The 18,139-nt window shown below is 51.3% G+C and overlaps 1 long non-coding RNA gene and 2 other non-coding genes across 4 annotated transcripts; all 3 read right to left on the bottom strand.

Moving 5' to 3' along the window:
* Positions 1-10,091: 10,091 nt before the first annotated feature.
* Positions 10,092-17,795, bottom strand: LOC115641057. 2 transcript variants are annotated; one of them, XR_003998009.1, is made up of 6 exons: positions 17,708-17,795; positions 17,185-17,279; positions 14,664-14,745; positions 11,636-11,683; positions 11,113-11,190; positions 10,092-10,288 (listed from the first exon to the last, which is right to left on the bottom strand). It is a non-coding gene; the product is annotated as an uncharacterized LOC115641057 (long non-coding RNA). The 2 variants fall into 2 exon arrangements; XR_003998010.1 differs by lacking the exon at positions 17,185-17,279.
* Positions 10,551-10,698, bottom strand: LOC115641239. Its single transcript, XR_003998038.1, has one exon. It is a non-coding gene; the product is annotated as a small nucleolar RNA SNORA79 (small nucleolar RNA).
* On the bottom strand, positions 11,458-11,535 carry LOC115641243. Its single transcript, XR_003998042.1, has one exon. It is a non-coding gene; the product is annotated as a small nucleolar RNA SNORD126 (small nucleolar RNA).
* Positions 17,796-18,139: the final 344 nt, after the last annotated feature.

The raw sequence follows: 18,139 nt of genomic DNA, 5'->3' as shown, positions 1-18,139 counted from the left end.
GTGTGGTTTTTGCTGACAGAGTACTGCCATGAGTCCATATGGTGGATTTTTATTTGTCCAAATTGGCACACGCCAACAGCATTTTATCCCATGGCAATATTGGGACTTTCTGTCTGTTAATGTGAGCCTGGCTGACACCAGTGTGTTTTTTGGTCATTAAAGTGGCCTTGTTAGGGCATCCACTCACACTGGCTTGGCATGAGCCAGTATCACCAACATCGCCGTAGCATAAGCATGAAACGTGCCAAAATGGGTGCCTCACAGCTTTGATATAAGCCCATATGGGATTGTTGAGCACACCGTTGGCGTTTTTAGGAGTGTGTGTACAGGGTGTTGGGGGGGGTTGCCCCATTGGCTTTGACAGAGCCACTGAATCACAAAGGGCCCCATTTTATAAAATGGCGGCTGTACCTTCGTGCCCTGCGAGGTGAATTTGATACACGTTTATATTTGGCGGGAAAGACTGACCCGGGGTGTGGGGAGGAGCTAGTATCCCCCAAAATAAAGTGGGGGTTACTCGCTCATTGAGCGGAAACCACGCAGTGGTTACAAAAAATCCGTTCGTGCAGGGAAAGGGCGGGAAAATAACCCCCTCCGGCGAGTAAATCCGCCTCTGCGCATGCGCCGCTGCTTCGGTGTGCTTCTCCCTCCCTCCCCGAGGAGCGTTCCGGCCCCGGCCCCGGCCCCGCCCCCGCTCCCTCCCGCTCGCACTCGCCAACAACAGCGGCGCGCGTCAGCTTCACCCTTCAGCGTCCCAAAGCGTCTCGCGCCGCCCGCCCTGCCCAAAGCCCTGTTTGAGGGGAGGGCGGGGAAGGAGAGTGACACGTACCATTGTAGAGAGAGGGGGAAAGGACTAGGAGCTGAGGTGGCGCAAATTCCATCTAGCTCTTGAGGCATAAAGACAAAATTCACTACAAAATATGTTGACTAGAGGCTGGTATCCCAAAATGCGCCCAAAAGGGTTTCAGCTTCTTTACACCAAACAGCCCCCTTCTGCGGAAATGGTTTGGTCCGAAAGTCCCTCCCCTGCTTCTCTGCACAGCCACAGGCAGGGGGGAGGGGCGCTATGACGTGGCGGAGTGAGCGGCCGCAGCGCCGCCTTCCCTGCCAAGCCCAGGCAGAACCGCGTGCTGCTGCTGAGCTAGCGCCCAGGCCCCACGTCAGCAGGGTACCTCCCCCCCGGCTGCCCGACCTGCTGCTGTCAGCCCCACGTCAATGGGCACCCATGATGCACCCGCTGCCTAACCCATATCACCAGTGCACCCACGCGCCCCCTGCCTGACCCACATCATCAGGGCACCCACCTGCCTGAGCCATGTCAACAGGGCACCCATGCACCCACCCGCTGCCCAACCAATTTCAACAGGGGAGCCACGCATCCACTCCTGATCCATGGGAAAATGGCACTGACACATCTGCTCCCTGACCTGCATCGAAATGGCATCCAGTTTTCCCATAAAGCTATATCAAAAATGGTACCCAAGGCTTCCCCCACAAAAAAGGCAAGTCAAGTCAGCACCCACATGCCACCTCCACCCCATCTCAAAATGATACCAATGAGATTCCAATAAAAATTCTCAAAAAGACACCCAACATCCCACCTCTCAACTCCTATCACAATGGCACCCCATAGGTTCCCCATATAAACATCAAAATGGCACCCACATTGCCCTCTCAACCCACATCACAACAGCACCTCTAGGATCCCAACAACAGCCATCTCAAAATGGTGCTCATCTGCATGTTAGGGGCCATACACGAGCAACCATCTTTTTATTGACTCTACCCTGCCTCCTACACTGATGGGAGGTGCTGCTGCTGGAAGGGGCCATCTTTGAACTTGTGACAGCTGGTGACTTTAGACTCCATTTCCCAGGATGCTAAAATACATCCCTGTTTGTACTGGTCTCAGCCTCCCCCACCCCCGCCCGAATAACCATGCCATAAAATAACTACCCATGGATTCAACTACTCCCACTGCTAACTGCAAATCTTACCAGCTGGTTTGAGGGTTCAATACTGTTATATTTGGATTATTTTGTTAATTTGGATTTAACTTGGTGGCTTCTACATTTCATAGCTTCTGTAGGCTCAGCTTATTGCACACATCAGGGACTCCCTGCATCCCTCCATTTTCCCCCTGCCAGCATCAATGGGTACATCCTCATTCCCACTTACCCCCATGCCAAGGTCCCCAAAGTTACCATGTGGCAGGGGTTCTGCATGCTCCCATCTCGCTATAACAGGGTCCCCCAATTTCCCCCTGCAATTGCATGGGCTCTCCCTGCACCTGATACCCCTCTATGCCAGGAGTTGTGTGCCCCCTTCCCCCAAACTGGATTTGCCCCACTAGGTTCTGTACACTCTCACTTCCCCTTCTTCCCCTCCCCAATACCAGGAGCTGTGTGCATGCCCCCACTTCCTCTATTATTGGTCTATGAGAAGCTATTTAGGGTGTCAAATGTTAAATTCTGGTGGTAGGACACACTAATGAGCTAGGGGTATTGTTATGGTGGAAGGGGTTAATGGCTTCCATCAAAAGACGGTTACTCACCTTTGTAACTGTTGTTCTTCGAGATGTGTTGCTCACATCCATTCCAGTTAGGTGTGCGCGCCGCGCGTGCACGTTCGTCGGAAACTTTTTACCCTAGCAACTCCAGTGGGCCGGCAGGTCGCCCCCTGGAGTGGCGCCGCCATGGCGCCCAATATATATCCCTGCCGGCCCGCCCGCTCCTCAGTTCCTTCTTGCCGGCTACTCCGACAGTGGGGAAGGAGGGCGGGTGTGGAATGGATGTGAGCAACACATCTCGAAGAACAACAGTTACAAAGGTGAGTAACCGTCTTTTCTTCTTCGAGTGATTGCTCACATCCATTCCAGTTAGGTGACTCCCAAGCCATACCTAGGCGGTGGGGTCGGAGTGAGAAGTCGCGGCACGGAGCACTGCAGTTCCGAAGGCCGCATCCTCCCTTGACTGCTGGACCAGGGCGTAGTGGGAAGCAAAGGTGTGGACCGATGACCAGGTCGCTGCCCGACAGATTTCCTGGATGGGCACACGGGCGAGGAAAGCCAGCGACGACGCCTGCGCCCTGGTAGAATGCGCCGTCACACAGCCCGTAGGGACATGGGCCAAGTCATAACAGGTCCTGATACAGGACGTAACCCAAGAGGATACCCTCTGGGAGGAGATAGGAAGCCCTTTCATACGGTCCGCTACCGCCACGAAAAGCTGGGGGGATTTTCGGAAGGGTTTGGTCCTATCTATGTAGAACGCGAGAGCCCTACGGACATCCAGCGAGTGGAGCTGCTGCTCCCTGCCTGAGGAGTGAGGTTTTGGGAAAAAAACCGGGAGGAAAATCTCTTGGTTGACGTGGAAGGCTGAGACCACCTTGGGCAGAAATGCAGGGTGTGGTCTCAGCTGCACCTTGTCTTTGTGGAAGACCGTATATGGGGGGTCTACCACAAGAGCTCGGAGTTCCGACACCCGTCTAGCTGAGGTGATAGCTACTAGAAAGGCAGTCTTCCAAGAGAGGTAGAGCAGGGAGCAAGTAGCTAACGGCTCAAAGGGGGGCCCCATGAGCCGGGACAACACCAGGTTAAGATCCCAGGTCGGAGCAGGGGGACGGACGTTAGGGAATAAACGTTCCAGCCCTTTAAGAAATCTCGACACCGTCGGGTGAGAAAAAACGGAGCGACCGTCCGCACCCGGGTGAAAGGTGGAGATAGCTGCTAGGTGGACTCGCAACGACGATAAGGCCAGACCTTGCCCTTTGAGGGACCAAACATAGTCTAAGATTTCGGTCACCGAAACTTCCATAGGGCGGAGATTTCTCTCTACGCACCAACAGGAGAAGCGTTTCCATTTCGCCGAATATGTGGCTCTTGTGGACGGTTTCCTGCTGCTCAAGAGCACCTCCCTCACAGGCGTGGAGCAGCGCAGCTCGGAACCAGTCAGCCACGCAGGAGCCACGCCGCCAGGTGCAGCGACTGCAGGTCTGGGTGACAGAGGGTCCCGTGGTCCTGGGTAATCAGGTCCGGATGAAGGGGCAGGGGAACTGGGTCGGCTACGGCCAAGTCCAGCAGCATGGTGTACCAGTGCTGCCTGGGCCATGCCGGGGCCACCATGATCACGAGAGCCCTGTCCCTGCGCACCTTCAGGAGGACCTTGTGGACCAGAGGGAACGGGGGAAACGCATAGTACAGGTGGGTCGACCACTGGATGAGGAAGGCATCCGCTATCGACCCCGGCTCCCTGCCCTGAAAGGAGCAGAACGCTTGGCACTTCCTGTTCCCCTTGGACGCGAAGAGGTCCACCTGGGGATAACCCCACCTCCGGAAAATGGAGAGAGCGACGTCCGGGCGAAGGGACCACTCGTGTGACAGGAAGGATCTGCTCAATCGATCCGCCAGCGTGTTCCGTACTCCAGGGAGGAAAGAAGCCCTGAGGTGAATGGAGTGGGCTACGCAAAAGTCCCAGAGTCGTATCGCCTCGTGGCACAGGGAGGAGGACCTGGTGCCGCCCTGCTTGTTGATATAGTACATGGTCGTCGTGTTGTCCGTGAACACGGCGACACAACGACCCTGAAGCTGATGACAGAACGCTTGACAAGCAAGGCGGACCGCTCTCAACTCCCGCATGTTGATGTGTAGCCCCACCTCCTCCTGAGACCACAGGCCCTGTGTCCGCAGGGTCCCTAGGTGGGCCCCCCAGCCTAGATCTGAGGCATCTGTCGTCAGGGATACCGAGGGCTGAGAGGGGTGGAAGGGAAGACCCGCACATAATACGGACTGGTCTAGCCACCAGCCGAGAGAATCTAAGACCTTCTGGGGGATTGTGACTAACATGTCTAACGGTTGCCTTGCCGGCCTGTAATGACTGATAAGCCACAGTTGGAGAGGCCTCATGCGGAGCCGAGCGTAATCGGTCACAAAGGTGCAAGCCGCCATGTGGCCTAACAGGGTTAGACATGTCCTCACTGACGTCAGTGGGGCTGACCGCAAACGTTGAACGATCGCCGCCATGGTCTGGAACCGTTGCAGAGGCAGCAAGGCCCTGCCCACAGTGGCGTCCAGGACGGCCCCGATAAATTCCACCTTCTGAGTGGGCCTCAGGGTGGACTTGTCTGTGTTTATCAAGAGGCCCAGACTTGCAAACATGCCGGTGATCACGTGGACATGGCTGTTGACTTGTTGTTCCGACGTGCCCCGAATCAACCAATCGTCCAGATAAGGGAACACGTGGACACGGTTGCGTCGAAGATGCGCCACGACAACTGCCATGCATTTTGTAAACACCCTCGGGGCCGTGGACAGGCCAAATGGGAGGACTGCAAATTGATAATGAAGAGCCCCCACCACGAAGCGGAGGAAGCGTCTGTGGCACGGCCAAATGGCAATGTGGAAATACGCGTCCTGCATGTCGAGGGCGGCGTACCAGTCTCCCGGATCCAGGGATGGAATAATGGTCCCCAGGGATACCATGCGGAACTTCAACTTCACCAGGTATTTGTTGAGCTCTCGCAGGTCGAGGATAGGCCTGAGGCCCCCCTTGGCCTTGGGGATCAGAAAGTAGCGGGAATAAAACCCCTTGCCTTTCTCGCTTTCCGGAACCGCCTCTATAGCTCCTTTGCTGAGGAGCGTCTGCACCTCCTGCCGAAGGAATTGCTCGTGAGAGGGGTCCCTGAAGAGGGACGAGGAAGGAGGGTGGGAAGGAGGAAATGAAACAAACTGCAGGCGGTATCCCGTCTGCACCGTGCTTAAGACCCAGCGGTCCGATGTTATTTGGGACCACGCCGGGAGGAAAAACGAAAGGTGGTTGGAAAACGGGGGGGAAGGATCCATAGGGGAAACTGTTACTGCGCCCTTGGGCGCACCTTCAAAATGAAGGCTTAGGTCCAGGCGGGGGTTTTGAGGAGCCTTGGTTCTGCCCCCCTTGGTTCCCCGAATGCCTGCGCCTTCCGTTCCTGCCGCGGCGCCTGTTAAGGTCCTGCCGCTGGCGGAACTGGGAAAACGGCCTGCGCTGTTGTTGTTGCTGCGACCTGAAGGGTCTACGCTGCATCACGGGGGTGTGCATCCCGAGGGACTGCATAATGACCCGGTTGTCTTTCAGACTCTTGAGTCTGGGGTCTGTCTTGTCAGAGAACAAGCCCTGGCCTTCGAAAGGAAGGTCCTGTATAGTATGCTGGAGCTCCGGCGGAAGGCCGGAAACCTGCAGCCAGGAGATGCGACGCATCGTAACTCCTGACGCGAGGGTACGGGCAGCCGAGTCCGCAGCGTCCAAGGAGGCTTGCAAGGACGTGCGTGCGACCTTCTTGCCTTCGTCCAAGATGGCCGCAAACTCTTGGCGAGCATCTTGTGGCAGCAGCTCCTTAAATTTGTCCACTGCCACCCAGGAATTAAAGGCATATCTGCTCAGCAGGGCTTGCTGGTTGGAGACCCTGAGCTGCAGCGCCCCAGCCGAATACACCTTACGGCCAAGGAGGTCCATCCGCCTGGCTTCTCTGGATTTGGGGGCTGGAGCCTCCTGGCCATGACGCTCCCTATCGTTCACTGATTGCACCACCAGTGAACACGGAGTCGGGTGTACATGGAGATATTCGTATCCCCTAGAAGGGGCCATGTACTTCCTCTCGACGCCTTTCGCTGTCGGAGGGATGGAGGCCGGAGACTGCCAGATGGTGTTGGCGTTGGCCTGGATGGTCCGTATGAAGGGCAGGGCGACCCTGGTGGGAGCATCAGAAGAGAGGATGGTTACAATTGGATCCTCTATCTCCGAGACCTCCTCTGCCTGCAGACTCAGATTTTGAGCCAATCGCCTGAGGAGGTCTTGGTGCGCCCTGAGATCCAGCGGGGGGGGACTGTTGGAGGAGGTACCCGCCACCGCCTCATCCGGGGAGGAGGATGAGGAGACCCCAGGCACGAGAGTGTCTAACTGAGGGTCTTCCTCAGCCCTCGCCTCTGCCTCAGGAGCCACAGCGGAGTCTTGCTGCTTGGACCCTTCCTCCCCTTCCGGGGAGGGAGGGGGGCGAGACAACGAGGCTTCAGGAGCCCTACGCTCCGCAGTCGCCGGCCTAGCAGGGAGCTGCTGGGGGCCCTGGGCCTGATGGTATGCCCAGGGTGTCCAGAATCCCCACTGTTGTGGGCCTTGGTCCTGCAGCGGCGGATCACCGAACAGCGCCGCCTGCCGGTCGGTGCCCAGCGCATACCCGCTGTCCGTTTGGGAGGATACGGACGGCTGTCTAGAGGGCCATGGTGGGGCCGACCCTGGATGGTAAGGGTCTGCGCGGGTCAGCACGGAGGATCGTCTCGGTGCCGGGGACCGGTGCCGGGAGTCATATCGGTGCCAGGATCGGGATCGGGACCGGGTTCTGTCACGGTGCCGGGATCCTGATCGGTACCGGGCGCCGCTTCGGTGCCGGGACCTGCCACCGGCTCGGTGCCGGGAGGTCGACCGGGACCTACCACCAGCTCGGTGCCGGGAGGTCGACCGAGACCGGGACCTGCCACCAGCTCGGTGCCGGGAGGTCGACCGGTGCGGCGAGTAGCATCGGGACCTGCTCCTGGAATCGCGGTGCCGGTCTCGGCGACTGGAACCTGACCAAGATCGTCTCGATGTCGACCGGTGCCGCGAGTGCGACCGGTACCGCTGAGGGGAGCGGTGCCGGGACTGCGAGCGGCGGCGGGACCTGGAGCGCCCAAGACGTCAGGACCTGGATCGTGAACGAGAGTTTCTGGGCGGTGCCGACATCATGGGCTTGCCTCTGGACACAACCCGCACCGGAGGTACCGGGGGTGGCAGCCGAGTGGGCTCAGTCAGGGCTATGAGGTCCCGAGCCGAGGCGAGGGTCTCCGGTGTGGATGGGACCATTATCTCAACCCCAGATCTCATGGGGGAGCTCGGCGGTACCGGACTCGACGGACCCGCCGGGCCCGGAGTCGACGGTGCTGGCGGCGCCGCGGCCGATGTCGAGGCCGGGCGCTCTAGCCGGGTCTGCCTGGCCGGAGTATTGGACTTCGACGGCCTTGGTTCTGACTCCGGTGCCGGAGAGGGTCGGTGCCGGGGAGTCTTCTCTGTGCCGGTGCGATCCGGTGCCGGCGCCGAGATCACGGCCTGCGAAGCCGTCGGGTCAAGTGCCGCCTCCATGAGGAGAGTCCGGAGCCTTTGATCCCTCTCCTTCTTTGTCCTTGGCTTAAAAGCCTTACAGATGCGGCACTTGTCGGATCTGTGCAATTCCCCGAGGCACTTCAGGCACGCTTCGTGGGGATCGCTGGTAGGCATGGGCTTCTTGCAGGCCGCACACTGTTTGAAGCCCGGCGAAACAGGCATGAGCCTGGCGCCGGGTGCCGGGAAGGGCTAAGCCCCCGGCGAAGAACTACTTAACAACTATTTAACTTAACTATCTACTTAACCAACTAATTAACAACTATAATGGACTAGAGATGAACGATAGATAAACGATAGATAACTAGGAGAGCTAGGGACGTGGAGGACAGCTATGCCGCGCTCTACAGTTCCAACGACCGACACGGCGGTAAGAAGGAACTGAGGAGCGGGCGGGCGGGCAGGGATATATATTGGGCGCCATGGCGGCGCCACTCCAGGAGGCGACCTGCCGGCCCACTGGAGTTGCTAGGGTAAAAAGTTTCTGACGAACGTGCACGCGCGGCGCGCACACCTAACTGGAATGGATGTGAGCAATCACTCGAAGAAGAACCAGTTCTTTAGTCTATAGACAATTGCAGAGTTGCTTGAAGCAGCAGCTGTGCTAAACAGCTGGCAAAGGCTCAATGTGTGAATCTGTCCCTCCTCCCATTTTCCCCAAAAATGAACAGGTTGCTGGCCCTCACCACCTCAAACATTCCCACAAAAGTTGGAAATGATTGCATGCAGTGTTCAAAAGTTATCACATAGCATTTGTGTACTTGTCTGTACATATGTAATCAGAGACCTTCACCCAGTTAAAAAGCAATCACGTTAAAAGAATAAAATTGCAACTTCTCCCATAATGTGGAGTACAAATAAAAATAAAAATTGGAGAATGAAAATTTTTTAGGATTCATGCTGGTTTAATGTTAAATACAGGATTTTGGGGAAATGCTTGTTTCTTATGTTCAGCTGAACCCCCAAAAGCTAGTTTGAACTCTCGATGACCAAATGGCTCATGTTTTCTGGGATGGCCCTGGTTTTGAGGGTCCAGCTTGGCATCTCTGCTCGTGACACTGAAAATTTGTCCTGACTTCAACAGAACTCCCCTGGTTACCTAAACTGAAAACCGTTGCTGAATTTGGTTCACATAGCATTGCCTCTCAGCTCCATCTCTCTCACTGTCTCCCAGCTGTTCAGCACAACAGCTGCAAGATGTAGCAGGACTGCAGTGGTGGCTCCCAGGTCAATGGGAAAGGATCTACGTCTGTTTATTTGGGGTGAAGAGAAAACAGGATGATAGAGGATGCCAACATTCGAAGCAAGAAATAAAGGTCTGAGCTGGTGTCAGAGGAGCGAGTGTGCACCTGTAGGATGGGGGAGACATGATTTAAATGCATTTAGGTTAAGATTTTCAAATCTATGGGATTTGCCTATTAAAGTCCCATTATTTTTTTAAATGGGAACCGGGTGTCCAAATCCTGAGTGCATCTGAAAATCTCAGCCTAACCTAAATGGTGTTGATAGTAGAAAACAGACAGTGGACATGGTGGAGTCAATTCATGGAAGAATGGAAAGTAATTTTGGACACAGCAGTAAACAGATCAATGTTGGTTAACATCCTGATCCTCAGTTTTGTACAAGTGCATAGATACTAGTGACTAGGAGTTTTAAAAATACCTCGACAGATATTGTATCTCAGATATGAGATCAAGCCCTAACTTATTTCACAGAAAGGGCAACTGAAAATTGCCATGCATTAAAGATGAGATTTTCAAAGGAGCCTAAAGCAGCATGGCATCTAACTCCCTTAAATCTCCTATGAAAATCCCAACTACAGCCACTATTGACCTGGACTGAATTCAGACCAGTGGATTAGAGTTGAAAACGCTCCATTTCCCCCAGTTCTACCACTGCCCTTTTGTACAAAAAACACCCAACTTTTACACATCCATTCAATCTAGTTTTATTATTTATCCTGTTTTTAGTATAGCCTTTCCTGAACATAACTTCAAAGAGTCTTTGTGATGCAGATCAGAGATGGGGCAAATCTTTTAATCTTCAGGCCCCAAATTCTCTCTTATAGTTGATGCTGGTGGAGAGAAAGATACATTTTCCTTTCCTTTAAGGCTCATCTCAAATCATCCCTGTAAAGATAAAGGTTCACAGATGCAGAATGCAGCACACAGTTATGTCTTGGAAACCCAGTTGGTGCACTGAAGCTAACTCCTCCCAGCTGAGGCCAGCATAGCTCCTAGTGCCTCAGTGCAGGCAATCTTTCAGCTCACATTGAAAAATTACTATCTGGTTACTATAGCCCACTGCCTAAAGTTTACAGAGCAATATGTACAGAGCATGTTGTTTTTAAACCCTGTTTCTGTCCCCAGAGTCCAGTCCCCTTCTGCCTCTGAGTATCTGACCCCGCAAAATTCAGAAGGTGCTAACGAACAGCCAAACCCATCCAAGAGCACCCTGAGTGAAGAAAGGCCAAGTGTAATCTGCGATGACACAAAATCCCACTGCCCATGGCTCGTGGCAGCAAGAGGAACGGTCATCGTAGCCACTCTTACTTAAATGAACAGCTCTGAGAACAAGAGGACTCCCTAGAAAGAACACCCATGAATTTCCCCAAATAGCAAACCTTTACTAAGCAGTTACCTCAGTAAAGTTCTGCAGCAGGGAGTTCCCGTTCATATGTGCAGAAAGATATGGCTTTCTGAAAGCACCTGCAGCTTCAGGCACTGAAAAGCAGCCTGGCAATGTTTGGAAGATCAGTTCAGAGACTGTTTGTCACTGAATGAGGAATGCATGATGCACCCTATGCCAGACATTTGTTAACTGCTGGAAAACTATGTCTACCATAGTACCCCTTTTTTGTCCCACACCTTCCTCGATGGTGACATTGGCTGGGGGTACCAATTTGGGACTACACTAAGAAACTGGATGGATACGAACTTCCTGCAGCACTTACATCTGTGATTCCTATAAGGGATCCAGGGTGAGGAGGGAGAAGCGAAACCAGCCAATCTTGTCTTCAGAGTTCTTGCCCCTACAGAAGCAAAGAGGAATTATTTCCACTTCATGACCTTATTTATTAAAAGAGCATGCTACCAGCTAAAGGGAAAACTCACTTCCTTGTATCTCTGTTCCTTCTTCATTTGCACAGAAACCAGATCCATGTTTCTGAAGAGGTCCCCTGGATCTGCTACTTATTCCCCTCACTGTCTGGGACTTTACATATGGTTGCATTGGAAACCATTAGAACATCAGTTTCTCCCCCCCAAATCAGACTTCAGCTACAGGTGTTTGTTTCATTAGTCTGTTCGGGGCACGTGTGTAATCAAGGTAAATCAGGTGAAACACGGACTGAACATGCAGTTCATCACAGCAGACCCCTCCTAGTCCTAAAAGTGGCAATGTGGTTGCCCCACCCACACACAAACCACCATGACTCTGAGACCTCAAGTGTTTGAGAATTTTAGCTGCTTCCTTACCCAACTTCCTCACATTGCAACATGGACTCCCTGGCTTCCCAACTTCACCTGAAAGACAGATAAAATCCCTGCATGCATAAACAGAGGAGTAGCTACTAGAAGCAGGGAGGTGATTTTACCCCTGTATAAGGCACTGGTGAGTCTGATACTGGAATACCACATCCAGTTCTGGTGTCCAGATTTAAAAAACGACACTGAAAAACTGGAGAGGGTTCAGAAATGAACCATAAAAGTGATTCAGGGGCTGGAGAAAATGCCTGATTGTGAGACTTAACAAGTTCAATCTGTTTAGTTTAAATCAAGAAAAGGAAGCTTGAGAGAGGTGACCTGATTACAGCGTACAAGAACCTTCATGGGGAGAAAATACAGGGTCCTATAGGTCTCTTTAATCTAGCGGAGAAAGGCAGAACAAAACCAATGTCTGGAAGTTAAAGCCAGGCACATTCAAATTAGAAATAACGCACAAGTTTCTAACAGTGAGGGTGACTGAACAAACTCCCAAGGGACGGTAGATTCCTTGCTGTCTTCCAATCCAGACTGAATTCTCTGGCCAGTATTAAACTGGAGATCAGACTAGGCAATCTAATGGTTCCTTCTGGCGTACGAAGATCTGGCTTTTCAATATGGCCATACGAGCAGCTGCTAAGGGCACAGCAGCAACAGACAAGGAAATGGCACAGTGAAGTTACCTGGAGACGCTATGAGGTGAGAGCTAGTGCAGGGAACTATTTTAAAGGACCATGCAGGGAGAACAGCTGAGTTTTAGAAAGGGGAAGGAGTCAAGGATTCATAGTGGGGGTTACTAGGTGCTGTTCTATGCCCCCTACAATGCAGGAAGTCAGACTAAATGGCTATAATGGTCTTACACCTCCTGGCCTTAAACCTTGACCCCATTTACTATGGGAAATTCCCAGATTTCACTGCAGGCCCGAAATGGAAGCCACACAGGGAGTTAATGCTTTTCTCCTTCCTTGGTGTAATGGGGTCTGCTGAGGGCACATGTGGCATCTGGGTGGAGCAGGTGAAAGATCGACTGAACATACAGTTCATCATGGCAGACCCCACCCACGCCCTCAAAGCCAGCTACAACATCACCAATGGCAAAAAGAGGGGTCTCATAGGTCTGAGAAGAAACTTATTGTAGGCTGGGTCTCCCCTCCACACCCACCCTCAAGATAGCCCCCATGCATCCAATTATGAGCTGTCTCATACAGTAGTGCACTTCCCCCAGTACTAAGTGTCTGTCCAAGGGGCACTCATTGTGCCACAAGAACGAGGACCTTATTCCCAATATTTCCGGAGTCTGAGACATAGGAACATAGGTCTCGCCATGGAAACTGAAGGATTGAAAAGTGCCTCAAGCACAGGGACAGTTGTGTGGTGACGGTTCTGGACTGGGACATCTGGGCTCAGTTCTCAGCTCTGCCACAGACTCCCGGGTGACCACAAACAAATCCTTTTAAATCTCTAACTCCACTGGGCTCCTTTGAAAATTTCAGTCTTCAGCTCTCTGTACCTCAGTTTCACATCTGCAATACTGATACTTCCTCTTTTCTATCCTTTATAACCTAAGTAGACAAAGCCAACAAAAATCTTTGGGATAAGGATGGTCTCTAATAAAGTGTCTGTACAAACCCTAGCACAGTAGGGCCTCTAGGCTACAGTGTAACACAGTGTACACACAATAAAACAGTGGATGGGCCCATCAAGTCAGGCATCCTGCCTCTAGTAACACATCCCTGGCTACTTCCTAAGAGACCAGAGCAAGTCCTGAAAGCACAGGAGCTGATTCTCTTTATCTCAGCTCAGGTAGGCCATAAAACCGCTCAGTCCCTTTTCTTTAAGGCCCTACTCAGTTGGAGGCCCTTACCCTACTGTCCTTGGGGCTCAGGTCCAGGATGTTTCATTACAGACCATTTTCTAGATTCAGTTACAATACTTAATTTTTCCACTTCAGTCCCAATCATTTCATGGGGCTGAGGAGTCAGTCTTCATCCTCAGCCTCTCCACAATCTGAAATGGGCAAAGAAACATTCATAAGAGCGTAACCAACACAGCCTCTTCCTCTCTCCTACTGTAGCAGCTACACCAGAGATCAGAGTTGCCACTGGACGCATCTATACCTAATTCCCAGCACACCACAGCCCAGTTCTACAGGAGCAATCTAGGCAGAAAGAGATAACACTATACATGGAGGGGAAAACAGCAGGAGTAAAAGGAAGCCACTTCTGGGGTGGAGGGAGGCAGTGAGCGCAAAGTGCAAGAGGAAAAGGAAGGGGAATATTTTAGAAGACAACTGGGTAAGCTCCCTCCTGATGCTTACAGAAGATCACATGGCCCTTTTAACATCCACAGTGAGCAGGCAGGATCTCAAATTTTGTTGAGGCCTCAAGCAAAAGACCAAACAGCTTCAGACAGAAAGCATTAATTTATCTGCAGTGGCAGGAGGAAGAGATGAACCAGTACTGGACAATGAGGACTTAAAATCTGAAGGCTTCAAGACATGTGAAGCCACAAGTCACTCCTACACTCCACTGCCACAGCTGAACGTTGGATTGGTCAACACAGCTGGTAACAGATACTTTAATCAAGTCAGAGTTGAAAACATCTGTTACATTACAAAGGCCAAAGCTGAAGGTTTGACACACCTCAGCCTGCACTATTTGAGGGAAGGGAGATAGATCAGGGCAGGATTAGGCCTGCCAGAACACCTAACAGGAATACCCTGGAGTCCTCTCTCCAGGTTGGAAGTTTTAGGTCTTGCTAAAGCACTTAGAGAGGTAGCCAAATAGAATCCAGGAGTCCTGACTCCCAGTCCCCCTTCTTTACAACTAGAAGTGATTCCCCTTGCTCTAACCACTAGTCAACACTACCCCAGAGTTGGGAATAGAACGCAGGAGTCCTAACTCCTAGTCCCCCTGTTCTAACCCATTATAGTTGCCCCTAGATTTTGACAGTTTTGTGTTATGTAGTGTTTAACCCCCCTGGCAGGGATTCTCCATTCCTCTGTAAAAAGCCAATCTCATACCAGCTCACTGAGCCCCATATCTGGAACGTGGCATTTCTCCAAAACAACTGTTTCCTCCCAGCTCATTAATTCCATTTTCAGCCTAAAATGAAGAGATACCAACAGTGGTTTAGGATACACAGACCAAAACATGGCAACCAGACCACAACCACCACACCATAGCTATGTCAAAAAATTGATTTTTAAAAGTTACAGTAGAGACAGGATTGTAAAAGCCTCCACAGCAGGATGTTCCCACCTTTAGGAGTAAGCAGCAGCAAGTCACCAATAATGCAGAAGCTACACCCACTAAAATTAATACAGTAATAAGGGTTTGTCCTTCTCTAGTTCCTTTCTTCCAAAAATCTCCAACAAAGGCTTTCAGAGGAGTCTAAGGGAATTAAGCACCTTACCTATCCCCTTAGGCTCCTCTGACAATCCCAGCCGAAGTGCTTTATAAATATTAAGTCTCATCCACCCTGTGAAGTCAATATCATCCCCACTGTATAGTTGGGGAAACTAAGGCACAGAGTAGCCAATCACTTGCCTAAGGTCACACAGTGAGAGGCAGAGCCATGAACAGAACCAAATAAAGGTCAATCTCAATTCACCCTTCTCTAATAAGTAAGCCCCACCTCCTCCCAGCACCAGAAACAGAGCTCCCATTATCAACTATCTGAGCACCTCACAATGTCTTCCTGGTGATGTACGGCATTGCTATTATCCACATTTTATAGATGGGGAATTGAGGCAGAGGGCCAGTTTTTTAAATGTCTGTGGGCACCTAGAGGCAGATTGAAATCAGTAGGGGTTAGGCATCTAGGCACTTCTGAACATCTCACTATGCAGGGGAAAGGGATAGCTCAGCGGTTTGAGCATTGGCCTACTAAACCCAGGGTTGTGAGTTCAATCCTTGAGGGTGCCATTTGGGGACTGGTCCTGCTTTGAGCAGCAGGTTGGACTAGATGATCTCCTGAGGTCCCTTCCAACCCTAAGAATCTATGCTTCTATGGTCTGCATCTTTAGGTGCCCAAGTACCTACACAAATCTGTCCCAGAGAGACTAAAACTTGCATCAGAAGTTTGTGGTGGAGCAGGATATTAAGCCCATGTCTCTCAAGTCCCAGGCTAGCACCCTAATTGTGGGTGCATCCTTCCTCTCAGCCAAAAGGCTTTACACTTCCAGTCTCAGCTCTTCCTGATTTACTTTGGGATTTTTAAAACTAGAGTGAACAAAGTGATAGAAAGCAGATTGTAGGGAACAATCCTGCACTAACCCCAAGATGACAGGCCTGTTAGGTCACACATTCTACCTAGCTCTAACCTTCTGTGTTAGAATAATCCTTAACTAAACCCATTACTGCCCTGAATCAGCCTCCAGACTTTATCCCACTGCCTCACTTGCAGATCCAACCCCCAGAGCAGGGCTGAGAACCTTTCTGTTAAAGCCCGGCTGCTTGCAGCCTATGGCGTTTGCATTCTGTATCTCAAATCCTTTGAGGCTTCACAGATACTGGGCTCTTGGGTATCTTTCTAACCTGCATAAAAGTTGTTGGCTCTCTTTATTGTGGTAGGTGCTACAGATCAGGTAAAAGTTACAGTCTGGGATCATTCACAGGTTATGAAGTACCCAACCACTAGTACCTAATAAGGGATCAAAACCAACCACATTTGATAATTTGCTCTTTTTCTAGGAACTCCCATCTAAAGATTTGAGTGTTTTACAATCATGAATTAATCAAGCATCACATGCTTCCTATGAAGTATTATTCACATTGCACAGGTGAGGAAACTGAGGTACAGAGGGGCAAGGGCAAAGTGGCTTGCTCAAGGTCACCCCTGGGATAGCATTAGAGCCAACAGTCAGGAGTCCTGGCTCCTAGCCCACCAGGCATTAGATCCCACTACCCTCCCAGAGTTGGGGTAGAACCCAGGAGTCTTAACTCCCTGCTCACCCACCCCCATCATGAAACTGCTTTTTAAAAGGGAGTCTGGATGGCACATGGAGTTCGGCAAAGCAGGTGGAAGTTTTACCATGGAGTCAGATTGGGCTCAAGACAGCCTCTGAATTTCATCCTGTGTTTCAAAGCCAGCAGAACTCGCTCAACTTTCTTCTCTGTAATTAAGCTTCCATTTATTTACTTCACTGGTGCAGCATGCAGTTTATAAAGTGGGGAGAATAGTCAGACCAAAACTCAGGCCTGGAGTCACCTTCAACTCCCACACTCTCCCCCAGCACATGGGCCACACACAGCGTGGGCAATTTCATCATTACCAGCAGCAGCATTTTTGAACACCCAGTCAAACCCACTTCCAGCTCACTCCACACCCCTGAAGAGACTCCTAGAACACGCAGCAGAAGGCACCTTGCTAACCCAGCCTCCCTCTGCAGCAGGGACATTCTTTGTTCAACCTTCACCAGCTCGCCCACCACGTGGTTTTTCCTATTAAAAAGAGATCTGTACATAAAAACATCTGCTGCTGTTTATGATGGTTTGCCTATGGCAGGAGGAGTGGATCTCAAGGCTTTACTCTCTACTCACAGCTCTGGAAGGGAATCTGCTGGAGCAAAGGGCAGAATGAAGCATCAGAACTCCTGACTCAGCTTCCGAGCTCTGCAGCACACTCCCTGGGTGCCCTGAAACAAGCCATCAAATCATACAGGGGCAGGGAGAAGAGAAAGAGATAGATAAACTCATTCTACAGCATGTGTGACTTCATGCAGGCCTGAAGAGGAACACTACAGACACACAGTAATTTATTAAAACACAGGAACAAATCATGCCGTCTGTTTCACCCAGGGACTGCAAAGTCAATGGGGATTTCAGGGGTGTCGCTGAAGATCGCACAGCACCAGTTTTAACAAATCACTTTCCCACTAATTCCCTGCCTTTGGCCCTATGTAAAGGGGTAGCCTATGGATTCTGAATTCAACAGCCCTAAGGCCAAATTCAATCCACGGGGAAACCTTTCTCCACCACACACAGTTTAACTACATTTATTCCAATCCTAAAACATGGGTGAATGGCAAAGGATTCAAACCGAGTTAAAGATCTTGCAATTTACCAAGCACGCTGGTCTGGGAGCACAGGAACAGGGAACGTGCAGGAAACACAGTGATGATGATAGAGAGAAAGATGAGAGGAAGTGGTAGGTGGGACAGAGAAGAGAGCAGCTTTGCAATTGGCTGAGAGCATAAACCTGTCAGTCTCTCATTTCCTTGAATCAAAAAAGCAAGATGCCAAACACTAATCCCTTGAGGCTTCAAAAACTGTCAGTCTCTCATTTCCTTGAATCAAAAAAGCAAGATGCCAAACACTAATCCCTTGAGGCTTCAAACAGACCTTTACAGAGCTGGTTTTAGGAAAAACGTGTGACAGAAATCGGTGGTTTTCTGTGAAATCTCTCAAAAAGATTTTTCAGTCTGTATTAGAGAATGCAAACTTGGGCCAACATTTTAAAAGCCAGGCTGGAGTTCTTTGAGGAACTGTCCAGAAA

The sequence above is a fragment of the Gopherus evgoodei genome, unplaced genomic scaffold (genome assembly GCF_007399415.2).
Source record: "Gopherus evgoodei ecotype Sinaloan lineage unplaced genomic scaffold, rGopEvg1_v1.p scaffold_33_arrow_ctg1, whole genome shotgun sequence".
NCBI classification, from domain to species: Eukaryota; Metazoa; Chordata; order Testudines; family Testudinidae; genus Gopherus; species Gopherus evgoodei.
This window is presented reverse-complemented; position numbering and strand designations above follow the sequence as displayed.